Raw genomic sequence first — 17424 nt, forward strand, 5'->3', positions numbered from 1 at the left:
AAGAGTCGGACACGACTGAGCGACTGATCTGATCTGATCTGAATATTCCGTTATATATATGTACCACATCTTTATCCATTCATCTGTTGGTAGACATTTAGGTTGCTTCCATGTCTTGCCTATGGTAAACAGTGCTGCAATGACATCCAAATTTTTTCAAGACAAACATTAGATCCTCCAACTCCTATGCACAATGGGGAGGTATCAGTGGTGTGTTATGTTTTGTCTCTAAGAATATTTGCAAATGTGCTTTGAGGTTTTGCCCTCAACTACTCATTTTGTATTATTTATGAAGGGGTAAAAAGGAAACAGCTGCTTTAAATGACGAACTGCATTGGTGAATCCATCAGCATCTCAAACCGATTTAATTACTGAGTCTAGAAAGCTATACATGAGTAGAGGGCAAGTAAACCAATCAACCATCTATTTTTGCCTAAGCCTTCATTCAGTACTAATTCACTCACCTTTTTCAAGCCTGTTTTCTCCTCTACAAATGGGACTGATATAGTACTTCTACTTAAGGCAGCGAGGGTACTATATCAGTCCCATTTCTAGAAGAGAAAACAGGCTTGGAGAAGGTGAATGAATTAGTAAAGTTGTCTAAAATCATACAACTAATAAATGCAGAGTCTCCTAAGATCTGATTCCAAACTCTTGCTTTTAAGGGCTACAGGATCCAGACTTACTCTAAGACATACAATTGCACTTTTTATATTTGGAAAAACTACCCTAGGAAGGTACATTTGTCTTCCAGTTCTGGTTTGGCACCGACAAACATTTCTTGGGGAAGTCATCCAACAGAGGTAGGCCTCAGTTTCCACCTTTGGGTAAAGGAATCAAAGTAGATTATCACTAAGGTTTCTTCCAGCTCTGCATTTCTTTTACAATCTATACCCCAGATTGCTTTTCACATTTGTGCATGTGGCCCTGAAACCTAGGTAACACAGTTGTGATATAGTACTATATTTTTCAAATGGCCCCAGGTGTCCTCTCTCCCCCCAAGCTAATCAGATCAGCTGGCACCAGTTTAATCAGAAGTTAAAAATGAACATGGAGGACAAAATGACAAACCAACAGTACTTTTTTGTTGCTATTTCCCAACACTTTTAGGGACAAGGCCACAGGGCAGTATTACCACGATGTACTAGTTCCAAGAGATATTAATAGGCTCTCCTTGAAAAGAGGTTTTTTTGGTGACTGTGTTAAATAATGTCAAACAGTTTCTTTTGTGGAAATTCTAATACCTACATAACTTATTAGTTATTCATATCCAGGAAGAAGATTTTTTTTTCTTTTCCTCTAGGAACTAGTGCTCAGAACACAGTTTTGGAAAACGCTTCTTCAAAGCATTTAGGTAGGATCTACTGATTATTTTCAGCATCTCAAAATTAACCCCCAAGCAAAGTGTAGCTTTTGGTGATGGCTGTATGTACAAAACATGATATAAGATGACCAGGCTATTTGCCTTCTCATAAACTAAGTGAAAGAATGTACCTGTCTAGGGACTTCGCTATGGTCCTGTGATTAGGAATCTGCCTCCCAAAAGGGTTCAGTCCCTAGTCGGGGAACTAAGATCCCACATGCCACAAGGCAACTAAACCCACATACAACTAGAGAAAGCCCGCACACCACAACGAATATCCTGTATGCCACGTGCTACAACTAAAACCTGATGTATGTATGCATGCTAAGTCACTTCAGTCGCAATTGACTCTTTCTGACCCCATGGACTGTAGCCTACCAGGCTCCTCTGTCCATGGGATTCTCTGGGCAAGAATACTGGAGTGTATTGCCATGCCCTTCTCCCTCTGATTTTTTCTGACCCAGGGATCCAACCTGCATCTCATGTCTCCTGGGTTGGTAAATGTGTTCTTTACCACTGGCAACACCTGGGAAGCCCAAGACCTGACACAGCAAAATAAATAAATGAATATTAAAAAAAAAAAAAAAAGAATTTAACTCTTGATGACTTTTAGCTACAACTGAAGTCAAATCTACCACTGTGGCAGATTGTATTCTCCAAAGATGCCTGCAATAATCCCATCCCACATGCTTGTCTTGCCTTGAGACCTTGAGCCAGATCATCAAAATGTCATGCACTTCAGCCTTGCTCTCTGGGCACAAACAAGCCCTATGCTGACACATGTGTAGGTGTGCCTTGCCAATGGCCCTCATCAACTGCCAGACACGTGGGTGATGATGTCTCCATCTGATTCCAACCTCCAGTTACCTATCACCTGGGCCTTCTTCCCAACTGAGGACCCAGAATCACAAAGCAAAGACACACTGTCCCCTCTCTGCCCTGTCAGAATCCCTAACTCACAGAATCCACGAGCCTAAGAAAATCTGCATCTGCAAATGCAACCAACCACAGATCAAAGTATTTGGAAAAAAATTCCAGAAAGTTCCAAAAGCAAACTTGAATTTGTCCCATGCTGATAACTATTTTGTTGTTGTTGCTGTTTAGTTGCTTAGTTGTGTCTGACTCTTTTTGCGACCGCATGGACTGTGGCTCGCCAGGCTCCTCTGTCCATGGGATTTCCCAGGCAAGAATACTGGAGCGGGCTGCCATTTCCTTTATCCAGGGGATCTTCCTGACCCAGGGATAGAACCCTTGTCTCCTGCATTGCAGGCAGATTCTTTACCACTGAGCCACTGGGGAAGCCTGGTAACCATTTACATAGTATTTACATTGTATTTGGTATAATAAGTAATATAGAGATGATTTGAAGTATACAGAGGATATGTGTAGCTTATATACAAATACTATGCCATTTCGCGGGGCATCCCTGGTGGCCTAGGCAGTAAAGAATCTGCCTGCAATGCAGGAGGCTGGGATTTGATCCTTGGGTCAGGAAAATCCCCTGGAGAAAGAAAATGGCAACCCGCTCCAGTATTCTTTTTTGGAAAATTCCATGGACAGATGAACCTGGTGTGCTACAGTTCAATGGGGTCCCGAAGAATAGGAAATGACTGAGCAATTAACACACACATGCATGTTATTTTATAGAAAAAACTTGAGCATCAGTGAATATTGACATCCTGGGGGATTCTGGGACAAATCCCTCCTTGGATTACAAGGAATGACTGTATTTTTGGTCCCTAAATTTCAGGGTAGGATGTTTGACAATAACAGTAACTAAACAACTCCCAAAGGATAAAATTTGTTGCTGCTGAGGAAATTCAAAAGAATGTGCTAAAGAAATTTTACTTTATGAATCTTTAGGATTTGAGATTTATAATCCTAGCATCTTGGACCCATGTGTATTGAAGATTTTCGGACTGGTACTCAAATCACCAGCATTTTAGCATTTGAATTTCCCCAAATCATATTTTATTTGTTTAATAAAAAACTTCCAGGGATTTCAGAAAACTAAAACTCTCAGCATGTTCAATTCAGTCTTGAAGCAGGGCTCAGAAAATCAAATGTCTTCAGGGGCCTGACTGGTTTAAAAAAAAAAAAAATGAGTCAAGTAGAGATTCAGGAGCCTGGGGGAAACCAGAGAGTTCCAACAAAATTATTGGTTGTGACTTCTAGAAGAAAGTGACCTGTTTCCAACTTCCCTTCTTAAGTTTTAAAGTTTACCTATTGCAATGCCTGCCATATGCCTGATCTCTTTTACAATCTCCAAAGAACACTCGCAGAGCCCTGAGCCATCCCCAGAATCTGAATTCTTTGGATGTTGAAACATGGATTCAAAGGTTATTCTCAAATCAAACTCACTGAGACTGATAAATGTGCTGGTGCCAAAGGGCAGTCTTGATCAGACACCTCAGCACAAAATTAGCCTGAGAACTAGAAATGGATCATTTGCTTCATGGGATTCCATCCAGTTTCCAGAAATAAAATCCTTTTATCAATTCATAAATGTGGTTTGGGTCCCTGAGAATTCTAGACTCTGTGACTGACAGCTCACCTACACTATCCACACTTCTGGCATATACATTTATAGTAATCTGTGAACAAACAATTTCTTATTTCTTTGTTGTTTTTGGATACAGTTTCAGCACTACTTATAATAGCCAAGACATGGAAACAATCCAAATGTCCATTAACAGATAAATGGATTAAGAAGATATGGTATATATATTATCACTATATAATATTATTCAGCCATCAAAAAGAATGAAATAGTGCCATTTACAGCAACATGGATGGACTTAGAGATTATCACACTAAGTCAGAAAGAAAAAGACAAATACCACATGATATCATTTATACATGAAATCTAAAATTTGATACATATCAACATATACAAAACAAAAACAGGTTCACAAATCTAGAAAATGACTTGTGGTTGCCAAGGTGTAAGGGAGGGCAGGAATGGGAGTTTGGGATTAGCAGAGGCAAATTATTACATATAGGATGGATAAACAACAAGCTTCTACTGTTTTTAGTACAGGGAAATATATTCAATATCCAGTGAAATCATAATGGAAAAGAATATAAAAAAAACTACTGTCACTTTGCTGAGTCACTTTGCTGTATAGCAGAAATGAACACAACATTGTAAATCAACTATATTTCAATAAAACCTACAAAAAAGTTTTGATTGATTATTATTTTAATAGCTATCTTTCCTTCTAGACCTGAAGCCTCTTTGGGGGAGCCTTTGCCCATCTTATTTACCCTTATATCTCTTGCACTCATAGCAGCTGGCACACACAAAATACAGAATAATACTTAGTCAGTGAATGAACAGTGTACCATTCATTTAGCCAATGAACATACATTAAATACCTACTGTGTCAGGTATTGATCTTGGATGTAGGAATAATAGTATTATGGTGAACAATACAGGCCCAACTCTGCTTTCATGGAACTTCGCATCTAGTGAGGGGAGAGTATTGGAGAAAAATACAAGTAAACAAATAAACTCAATAATTTCAGGTAGTGCTAATAACTATGAAGAAAACCGAACGGTGTCCTGTGAATGAGGGGAAAGTCAAGGGAAACCCTTAGAAAGACTGTTTTTTCAATGAGCTGTCTAATGAATGGGGAGAGGGGGGCACAGGGAGCCAGATGTTTATGTACAGGAAAGAACAGTGGAATGAATGTTCCAGGAGCAGAAATAGCTGGTGTAAAGGTCCTGAGGCAGAACTCATTTGACTTATTTATGGGATATGGTTCACTGAGAACACAGTGTAGCTAGGGCATAGTGAAGAGTGTCACATGGTAGGGGATCAAGTTGAGATGTTGGCAGGGGCAGAGCAGGGAGGACCTTGTAGGCCATAATAGAGACTGATTCCAGGGTTGCAGAACAGCAAGCTGTTAATAAGAATTAAAAGAGTCGGTTGGCCCAGACTTGTTCTTCATGGACCTAAAATAACATGCTTCCCTGGTGGCTCAGACAGCAAAGAATCCGCCTGCAATGCAGGAACCCTGGGTACGATCCCTGGGTCGGGAAGGTCCCCTGGAGGAGAGCATGGCAACCCACTCCAGTATTCTTGCCTGGGAAATCCCATGGGCAGAGAAGCCTGGGGGGCTACAGTCCATGGGGTCGCAAAGAGTCAGACACGACTGAGCGACTGAAACAACAGCAACACATCCAACAGGAACAGAAACGTCCTAGTTACAGCTGCAATCTCTCAGGTTGCAATCTCTCGCATCAGACCTCTGAACTTTAGGACACCTGACCTCACTGCTGCCTTTCTTTGGATCAGCTGCCAGCAATACAACTAACTGACTAGAAATTTGGCGTTATGAGCTCTTGCGGAGGCATAATTGTCATTATTATTACAACAGTAAAGTACATCCTGAGTTGCTTTAGATGTAGTTTGAACGAATCAGGCTGAAACATCAGGAACTAGGCAACAAAACCATTTCGGGTTAGCAGGCTGTGATGGTCCAAGAGCCCCTCCTCTCTCAAGCCAGAATTCCCAGCCTCTCTAATGAACAGCTCTCCCTCCCTCTCCCACATGCCTGGCGCTCTGCCTATTTGCAGCTGAAGGGAAGAATTAGGCAGCTGCTCCTTCTTCCAGACTCCCAGATCCTCATCTTATCTTCTGTGGCAGCAAACACTCCAGCCTCTGTGAACAAAACCTAGTAAGTGTCCAGAGAATAGGGAGGAGCAGAAAGGGGGAATGGGTGTAAAAAGATAAGAGATGGGGGATTGTGGTGGGAGTGATGAGGATAAAGAGACCATGCAAAGTGAAGGGATTTGTAGTCAGATGAGGTTAGAGTTATTTGGAATATTCAAAGGAGATAAAGAGGAAATTAGGGTCAGGGTAAAAGGGATTTGTATACATTTCATGTTAAAATGTCCATGTGTTGGGACTTCCCTGGTGGTCCAGTGGTTAAGACTCCACCTTTCAATGCAGGGAACTTGGGTTCGATTCCTGATCAGGGAAATAAGATTCCACATGCCAGGTGGCAGAGCCAAATGAAAAAAAAGTTAACGTGAAAAATAATCTGTAACTTGTCATTTTATAACAAGTACCTTGGTCCTTTATTAGAGACAGCTAAATTTGAGCTTTGGGGCAAAGTACCTCAAATACATGAAACATTTTATGTGAACTTCTCATTCAATAGTAACCGGTCTACTACGCAAAGGCCCATGGTTTCACAATGATAGATGACCAGCAAGAGCCATGCAGGTTAATAAGTACTGGGAGAGGAGCTCCAGGCCAGTTACCAGGCTAAATGTGAAGTTTCAGGATAATCAATCATGAGGTTTAAGAGCTAAAAGGGAATTTAGACATCCTCTAATCTAGAGGGGGCAAAACTGACCCTCTTGCCTGGGCATGTTTTGTATGTGAAGGGGTTCAGGCAGGGCCCCCTATCTCAGCTAGCCCGGCCCCCACCGCTCCTTAATGTTCACTCATAGCAGTCAGCCTTAGGAATTGTGGTACCTGGTTGGGCCCTGGAGGATTTGATGTTGTGACCACTGGTCAACTAAGAAGCCTCATTTTACCAGGGAGGAAGGGAGAAGTCTCCCATCATGTTAGTGAAACAATTTGCTATCTGTGAACAATGGATATTATGGGGGTGAATGACCTAAGGGTTAAGGTAGGAGGCTAGAGAAGAATTTGTTCAGACCAATTAGAATACAAAAAAAAATGATACAATTCTAATTGGGGCTATATTCTTTCTTTCCTAAAGCAGTTTAACAGAAACTCTCTTCAGTCCCAACAATTTTGTGAGGCCAATTTTACAAATATAACTATTCCCACTTTACAGACTTTAAAATAGAGGCAAAGAAAAGTGCCTTAACACCCATGTCTTGATCCAGAATATCCTCCAAACCCAAGATCTGTTATGAAGTCAGACTGATAAGCAAGCTTCATACATCTTAGAAGCAGGAAAGATAGTGTCCTGCAGCTTAATAGCAATGACTGTCGAGTGTTTTGGTTCCTGGGAAGCCCAGGATTAACTTTCCAGCAAATTATAAAGGTAGAGAAGATCTCTCTTCTCCTGTTTCTCCCCTTTATTTAAATCTCAGGAATTTATTTATTTCTTTTTCTCAGTGCCTCTCTTTTCCAAAACAAATCTATTTCTAATTTTCTTAGTCCTTTACAGTCGTGGATTGTACTGATTCATTCGCTGATTACACTGGAGCGTGAATGCATTTCCATATCTGTGTTACTCTGGCCAATTATATGCATTTGAAGACTTTATTGCAAAGAGATTTGCTTTGTTTAAAGGATTAAGACTCAGGTAAGAAGTTTATTTTGGGTGAGGAGTGGGAATCAGGAAGAGGCCTTTACCATCAAGTCATTCTGAAAACGTTCTTGGTTCACGTTTGAAACTGAAAGTCCCCTACCTCTCTTCCCTCCATTTTCTATTGAGAAGAGGCAGGTTGGGGCATGTACATGAGAGGAGAAGGTTCTGGAAGGGGTAAGCTGTTCTGCTTGTAGAGCTGCTGAACAGAACTAAGAGGGATTAGCCTTCCCTTCATTTTCTTCATTTTTCATTTTCTCCTATTGACTACTGTCCTAAATTAACAATCACAAGAATTTCCACAGGATAACTACACTCCATTAAAAAAAAATTTTTTTTTCAAATGTAGTTGATTTACATGGAGAAGGTGATGGCACCCCACTCCAGTACTCTTGCCTGGAAAATCCCATGGATGGAGGAGCCTGGTGGGCTGCAGTCCATGGGGTCGCAAAGAGTCGGACACGACTGAGCAACTTCACTTTCACTTTTCACTTTCATGCATTGGAGAAGGAAATGGCAACCCACTCCAGTGTTCTTATCTGGAGAATCCCAGGAATGGGGGAGCCTGGTGGGCTGCCGTCTATGGGGTCGCACAGAGTCGGACACGACTGGAGCGACTTAGCAGCAGCAGCAGTTGATTTACAATGTTGTGTTAATTTCTGCTGGACAGCAAAGAGATTCAGCTATATATTCATTTTTTATATTCTTTTCCATTATGGTTTATCATAGGATATTAAATATAGTTCTCTGTTCTATAAAGTAGGACCTAGTTGCTTATCCATTTCATGTGTAATTACTTACATCTGCTAACCTCAACCTCCCATCCCCTCCTTCCCTCAACGCCTTTCCCCTTGGCAACCAGAAGTCTGCTCTCCATGTCCATGAGTCTGTTTCTGTTTCATAGTTATGTTCATTTGTGTCTTTTATAAGATTCTACATATAAGTGATTTAATATGGGACTTGTCTTTGTCTTTCTGACTCCTTTCTTGAAGATTCAGAAAACATCCCTAAGCCTCCTCTGGTTCCACCCTCTGTTGATAAGGTTTCTGTAACAAAGAGCTAGTGTACTGATAAAACTAGGATTTTCCTGGCTTTTCAAAGCAAAACTGCTCTTAGGTATAAATGTCAATCCCGATCTCATATACACACTACTATGTATAAAATAGGTGAAGAATAAGAACCTGCTGTTCAGCACAGGAAATTCTATTCAGTACTCTGTAATGACTAATTTGACTCTTGATCAGCTTCATGATAAAGCAAAATCAGGAAAACCAAAAGAAAAAGAATCAAAAAACTGACTCGTTAGAAAAGACCCTGATGCTGGGAAAGATTGAAGGCAGGAGGAGAAGGGGACAACAGAGGATGAGATAGTTGGATGGCATCACTGACTCGATGGACATGAGTTTGAGCAAGTTCTGAGAGTTGATGATGGGCAGGGAAGCCTGGCGTGCTGCAGTCCATAGGGTCGCAGAGAGTCGGACACGACTAAGGACTGAACTGAATGGCCTGTATGGGAACAGAATCTAAAGAAAAGTAAGTGCATGCGTGCTCAGTCGAGTCCGACTCTGCAACTCCTTGGACTGTAGCCCACCAGGCTCCTCTGTCTGTAGAATTTTCTAGGCAAGAATACTGGAACGGGTTGCCATTTCCTATTCCACTAAAAAGGAATGGATATATGTATATGTATAACTGATTCACTTTGCTGTACGGCAGAAATGAACACAACATTGTAAAGTAACTATACTCTAAAAAAAATTCATTTAAAAAACTTCTCGCAGGGGCTCACATATGAAAGACAAATGAATTTAACAATATCTAGCAGACTTTTATGAAACTTCTCTATTTACTGAAACATTGTAAGATACTGTATACTCTATACCCAAATTTACTGATTTTTCAACCTTATTGCCACATTTGTTTTATCATTCTTTCTTTTCCTCTCCCTCACAAAACCTCACCACTATTTTACAGTGTTTTTTTTTACTCATTTGAGAGCAAGTAGCAAATCTCATGGGCCTTCAGCATATATTTCCTAAGAACAAAGATATTCTTTTACATAAGTACAATATCATTAATAAGTTCCAGAATTTTAATACTGATAAACTAATTGAATCTAATCTATAGTCTATATTCCAGCTTTGTCAATTATCCAAATAATATTTCCTTTATCATATATGATCATATCATGTCTATAGTCTCCCTTAATGTGGAGTAGTTCTTTGGTCTGTCTGTGTCTTTCAAGGCACTGGCCTTTTTGAAGACTGTAGGGCAATTATGTTTTATGTTCTTCAACTGGTTTACCTAGTGTTTCCTCACTAGAATTAGGTTCAAATTATGCATCCCCAGTGGATCATTCCTGGGTGATTTTGTTCTCCCCAGACTATCCTATCTGGAGACACATGATATCTGTCAGCATGTATTAGGTGCTGTTAATTTCAACCACCCGGTCATTGTTTATTTCCTCACTATGTATTTATTGCTTATACCCTTCAGCCAAACAACAATCTTCGGAGACAATGAGACCATGCAAATGCTCTGCTTCTCGTTAAATTCTCCCCTACTTTTAGCATCCTTTCTTTTTCATGATGGTTACAAAATGGTAATTTCCCAATTACACCACACTGACTCTACATTTATTAAATGACATTTGTTGTAAGACAAAGTTTTCCTTTCTATGCCAATGTTTGTTTGTTTACAGCTTTAGTAATGTAATTCACATGCCATATATAATTTGCCCTTTTGAAGTATACAGTTCAGCAGGTTTTCCTTTTTTTAAAAATTGTGGTAAAATATATATAAAATTTACCATCTTAACCACTTTAAAGTTGTAGTCCAGTGGTATTAAATATATTCACATTGTTATGCAACAGTCACCATCATCCATCCCCATAACTCTTTCATCTTGTAAAACTGAAACCCTACACCCACTAAACAATAACACCCTTCTCCCCTCCCCTGAGCCCTTGGCAACTACCACTAATTCTCTCTGTCTTTATGACTTTATGATTTCATCTACTATAAGTACTCTCAGTGGAATCATATGGTATTTATTTTTCTATGACTATCAGAATGTCCTCAAAGTTCATCCGTGTAGTCTCATATTGGAGACTTTCTTTCGCTTTTAAGGCTGAATAACATTTTAGTGTGTCTGTGTTTGTGTGTGTGTGTGAATATAATTTATACATACCAAATTTTCCATATGTATTCACCCATTGATGGACACTGGATTGCTTTCAAGTTTTAGCTATGACTAATACTGCTATGAACATGAGGATACAAATATATTTTCCAAACCCTGCTTTCAGTTCTCTTGAGTATACACCCAGAAGTGGAATTCCTGAACCATATGATAAGTCTATTTTTAATTGTTTGAGGAACTGCCATATTGTTTTTCACACTGACTATTCCATTTCACATTCCCACCAACAGTGCACAAAGTTTCAATGTTTCCACATCCCCATGAACACCTGTTGTTTTCTCTTTCTTTGATAGCAGCCATCCTAATGGGTATGAGGTGGTATCGCATTGTAGTTTTGATTTGCATTTCCCTACTTATTTGTGATGTTGGGCATCTTTTCATGTGCTTATTGGCCATTTGCAAGTCTTCTTTGGAGAAATGTCCATTCAGGTCTTTGCCCACTTTTGACTTGGGTTGTTTGGATGTTTGTTTTTTTTCTTGCTGAGTTTTAGGGGGTTTCTGTATATTTGGGATATTAATCCCTTACCAGATATGTGATTTACAAATATTTTCTCCTACTCTGTAGGTTGCCTTTTTATTCTGTGTGTAGTGTGTTTGGATACATAACATTTTTAAAATTTTCATAACATCAATTTGTCTGTTTTTCTTTTGTAACCTGTGCTTCTGGTGTCAAAGTCTTCCACATTCTGAATCTGGTGAGTGGGTAAATTAGTGTATACCACACTGTGCCATTCTCTCTATGTGTGTGAGGCTTTTTTCCAGTTTCACCCTCCTGTGCTCCCCGATACTGTTCTGCCCACCCTGGGTCATCACTATCTGGGGACAAGATCTGTTTTCTTACTGGATGATGAACACCATGAGAGAAGGGCCTGGGTGTCTCTTACCACTGCGTCCTCAGCATCAACCAGCATAATGTGACAAATTAGGTGAACCACATTCACTATGTAAAGAAGTCCTCGTATCAACTTAAAAGAAAATACAAAATGTTATGTTTATCAGATTTCTACTTTGAACCAGACTTATGCTAACTGCATTATATTATTAATCGTAACAACACCAAATAAAATTTAACCATGACAAGCCACAAAGTTACTTCCTTTCTCTAAATACTCCACCTGTTCAGTCATACTGCCTCCACCCATGCTCGATCTCCAGTCATACTCCTTCCATCTCTCCTCCACTTCCAATTCTTCATCCATTACTTTCCTGTCCTTAAGACATAGAGGATTTAAAAGCACAATAAGTCAACTCAATCTAACAAACTTATATAGAATATTACCCAGCAATAGCAGAACACACACTCTTATGTGTACACAGATACGTTACAGAGTAGAATACAGGTGAGGCCACAACTCAAGTCTCTATGGATTTAAAATTAAGATATCATACAAAGTATCTTCTTTGACTACAAATGGGATGAAGTTAGGAATAAGTAACAAAAGGAAAGCTGTTTATCTATTCATATGATAATGGACATTGGGTTTTTCCAGTATGGAATTACCATGATTAAAATTGCCATGAACTTTTGTGTACAAAGCTTTGCATGGACATATGTTTTTGTCTTCCTTGGGTGTTTACCCAAGGGGAAGAAAAATGGCTTGTTGTGAGTGAAACTGAGCATCTTTCAAATGCCATTTTCTATCTTTTGTGATTGTCCATTCATTTTGTTAATTTTTTGTAATATTTTTAGTCTTATTTATTCTTAAAGTTCTTTGTCTTTGGGGAACATTAGGCCTTTCTTTTATATATGCTACAAATATTCTTTCCCAGCTTGTAATTTGTAATTTAATTTTTCTTAGGGTGATTCTATGTAAAATTTTAAAATTTTTATGTAGTCAAGTATATTTGTCTTTAATTGCATCTGGATTTTGAATCACAATTAGAAGTCTACCCTCTATGCATATTACAGAGAAATTCACCCATGTTTTCTTCCAGTATTACTCTGGTTTCCCTTTTTATATTCAGATTCCGGATCCATTTAAAGTTTATTCTGTCTGTGGTGTGAAGAAAGTGGTACTGAAATATCAAAAGCCCATTTTTTTTTTTTTGGCCCCAGTGATTTGAAAAATCACCTTATCATACATTATATGTCCACAGGTTGTTGCTGTTGTAGTTCAGTCATTCAGAATGTCTGACTCTTTCGTGGATGACTCCATAGACTGTAGCTCACCAGGTTCTCTGTCCATAAGATTTCTTAGGCAAGAATATTGGAATGGGTTGCCATTTCTTTTTCCAGGGGATCTCCCCCATACAGGGATCAAACCCTTGTCTCCTGCACTGACAGGCAGATTCTTTACCACTGAGCCACAAGGGAAACCCATTTCTGTACATACTTGGTATTATTCTGGATTTACCAGCACCATGTTGTTTAAAGAATAGAGGCTTTTTTGTATTATCTGGCCAGACACGTCTCTTCTCTTTCCCCCACCACAGCAGAGCTCCCTGTTCAGATTTTCTGGTTATTGTCATGTGTTTATTTTTCTACATGGACTTTAATATCAACCAGTCTAGCTCTAGGGGGAAAAATGTTTATTAGTAATTTTATTGGGATCATGTTTAATTTATGAATTAACAGAGGGAAAACATACTTTGATGATGATTAGATATTCTAACCATGAGCAAGAGGTATCTTTCCTTTTGTTTTCGTAAGTTTTCATTTGTTAAATAGGATATGTTTTAGGTAAGTATATTTAAAAATTGAACCAGAGATTAGTTCCATGAGACATATTAAAAAGCAAGAAGTCTATCTTGCCTTTTTTCCAATAAAGGAAAGAAGCAATTTAAAAACAGTAGTAACACACTACTTGAGTAGCTTTAATTGTGTTCGGGAATTGTTAAGCATCTTGGTCTGCAGCATTCAGATTTCCTGGATGTCTCTTCCTTGGGTCTGCTCTGGGTCAATATGAAGTGCAGTCACTCCTCAATATAAATAATAAGCCTAATCACTTTAAGTCTTTTTTGTTTATTTAAGGAGACTTTGGGGAATTCCCTGGTGATCCAGTGGTTAGGACTCTGTGCTTTCGCTGGCAAAGGCAGTGAAAAGTTTAGTCCTGGGTTGGGGAACTGAGATCCTGCAAGGCATGTGTCATGGCAGATAGATAAATAGATAAACAGACAGATGAATGAATCTTAGATAAATAGATAAACAGACAGATGAATGAATCTTGGATCCCTTTAAGAATCTGAAAGCCATGGACTCCATGTCTCCCAAAATACATAAGCTCAAAATTTTTTCATGTAGGAGGAGAGGGCAGAGATTCCATGAAGCTGATTCTTAGATGCTAGTTTTGAACCCCTGCACTATGGATTATTGAAGGCAAAAGGAGAATGCAGCAGAGGATATGACATGATTAGATAGCATCACTGTCTCGATGGACATGAATTTGAGCAAACTCCAGGAAATAGTGGAGGATAGAGGAGCCTGGCAGGCTACAGTCCATGGCTTCACAAAGAGTTGGACAGGACTTAGCAACTGAACAACAACAACACTATGGATTATATATTACAGGCTTACAAACCTAGTGCTGCAGAGGCAATATCTATCTAGGTTTGGACATTTTACTCACTGATATTAATTTGTATTACTCATATTTTCCAGTTTCTCTTGAGGGATCTATCGTTTAACATAATTTGGATGTGAATAGATTTTAGTTTGGCAAAGCTCCACTAAGAAGATCACAGTGTTGTCCCTGTGAAATTAAAAGAAGGAGACTTCTTCCCCTACCGGTGGTTAATCTAATTCCATACTAAGAATCTACACTTTAGATTCTAAAGGATTTGTACATTGAGAATAAAGTGCTTGATGCTACACCCATACATATTCTGAGTGTTAAGGAAAATGGGGCTATGTCCAGGGAGCCCCCCATGACTAGTTTTAATTTCTTTCAGGTTTGGAAACCTCACTCTAGTGCTGACAGTTCTAGCATTCCAAGGCCAGAAGGCAAATAACAGAATTGGTGCTGTGGCCAGCATCCTTCAGATTCTCACAGATACTAAACCCAAATGCTATAGTAAGGTCAAAAGTAAGACACCCCTAGAATCCTGGGTCATGATGATCCTCTGAAGGCTAATCTGGGGACATTCCCTCTTGATATCACAGGATGCTACTGGGGAGATGAAGCTGGAGAGGGAGATATACAGGGACAGATGGTAAAAGGTCTTGCTTACCATCTGTTGCTGCTGCTGCTGCTAAGTCTCTTCAGTTGTGTCCGACTCTGTGAGACCCCATAGACGGCAGCCCACCAGGCTCCTCTGTACCTGGGATTCTCCAGGCAAGAATACTGGAGTGGGTTGCCATTTCCTTCTCCAATGCATGAAAGTGAAAAGTGAAAGTGAAGTCGCCCAGTCGTGTCTGACTCTTCGCGACCCCATGGACTGCAGCCTACCAGGCTCCTCCATCCATGGGATTTTCCAGGCAAGAGTACTGGAGTGGGTTACCATTTCCTTCTCCATCAGACAGTTTCAATTTTATTCTGAGACAAAGGGAACCACTTAAGGGGAATGACATGATCAGACCTACTTAGCGGGTAATCACTCTGGGGGTTAGAAAGTGAAAATGGGGCTGGAGAGGACATCTGAGGCAAGAAGACTAGTCAGTCTTAGAGGAACATCAGGGGCCGTAAAAGACAGTGGCAGGCCAGAGGTAGGACTGGAAGGATTTGAAGGTCACATTGGAGGGCCCATCCAGGATGGCTGAGTGCACTTAACAAGGATGTGGGAGTGTTGTGGGCCTTGGAGATTGTACTCTGAGTTCCATTTTCCCTAGCCAAATGATCTCCCTCAAAGACATTTACCCATCTCATGCCTCACTGCAAAAGGAATAAAATATTCTTCAATCCTAGGTGCTATCTGTGTGAAGCCACAGACAAGAAAGAAGAGAGAGGAAAAAGGAAGCAGAAATGACAGTGGTGCTAGTATGGTAATTGCTACTGCTGCTAAGTCGCTTCAGTTGTGTCTGACTCTGTGCAACCCCATAGATGGCAGCCCACCAGGCTCCCCTGTCCCTAGGATTCTCCAGACAAGAACACTGGAGTGGGTTGGCATTTCCTTCTCCAATGTATGAAAGTAAAAAGTCAAAGTGAAGTCACTCAGTCTTGTCTGACTCTTAGCGACCTCATGGACTGCAGCCCACCAGGCTCCTCCATCCATGGGATTTTCCAGGCAAGAGTACTGGAGTGGGGTGCCATTGCCTTCTCCACTAGTATGGTAAGGTGGTCATCATATTGCAGTATTTAAATGTGTCAAATCAACACCTTCTACACCTTAAGCTTATCCAATGTTATGTGTTAATTATATCTCAATAAAAAGTTAAACTAAACAAAACAGCATATGTTTTAATAGCTTGGAGGCCAACATTGTCACTCTGTTGAGTGATTTGATTTCTGAGCCATTGCTTAACCCACATTCTCATTGATCCAAGGCTGGGGCATGTTGTGTTAACAGTGCATTTGTGTGGTGTGCTTTTGCTTTCAAAATACTTCTATTTTCATTCTCCTCTTTACTCATCCAAGAATAACTTTCTTATTTTTTCCACTGGGTCAACTGGCAGTTTGTTTTGGACTAAATTAAAACCATTTTCCAAATGGTTTTGCCATGGTTTGAGTTTCCTGAAACACTACCACTTCTGCAGATTTGACCAACTTTATTTCACCTAGTGAGTAATAACGTTCACACAGTAAGTGCATGAACTACACAATCTTAAGCATGTAGTTTCTTTTTAACATTTGTGCACATCTAAATAACCACCATTGAGGGAAAACGATATAACATTTCCTGTACCCTATGAGATTGTTTTGTGCACTTTTCATTCTTTTCCTTGAAGGGTTAATCACTATTCTGACTTCTAAATACATCTTTTAGTTTTGCCTTTTCTTAAACTGTATATGGTTTCCCAGGTGGCGCTAGTGGTAAAGAACCCACCTGCCAATGCAGGAGACATAAGAGACATGGGTTTGATCCCTGGGTTGGCAAGATCCCCTGGAGGAGGGCAAGGCAACCCATGCCAGTAGCCTCACTTGGGGAATCGCATAGACAGAGGAGCCTGGTGGGCTACAGTCCATAGGGTGTCCAAGAGTTGGATGTGACTGAGCATAAACACACAAACTGTATATAAATTGAATCACACGCTAGAACTTTTTTGTGTCTGGCATCTTTCATGCAATACTGCACCTGAGATTTCTCTACCTTGTGTTGGAGCCTTTTTAAAAAAATTGATTTGTAGTTATATAATATAAAATATTATATAATTCCATTATATAAATTACCATAATTTATTTATCTGTTTGTGTGATGAGTATTTGTGTTGTTTCATCTTTTAGATATTATGAATAAAGCTGCTATGAATATAGTGTACAGATTAGAGGGCATATGAATGCATATGCATTCATTTCTCTGGAGGATTAAAAAATGGAATTGTTGTATCCTAAAGCCAATGTATATTTAATAGAAACGAACAAATGATTTTCCAAAGAGATTGCATTACTTTGCAGCTCCCACTGACAAAATATGAGATTTAATCTTTGAAAACACTTGATATTGTCAGTGTTCTAAATCTTAGCCTTTCTGG

Source organism: Bos indicus, chromosome 10 (genome assembly GCF_029378745.1).
Source record: "Bos indicus isolate NIAB-ARS_2022 breed Sahiwal x Tharparkar chromosome 10, NIAB-ARS_B.indTharparkar_mat_pri_1.0, whole genome shotgun sequence".
NCBI lineage: Eukaryota > Metazoa > Chordata > Mammalia > Artiodactyla > Bovidae > Bos > Bos indicus.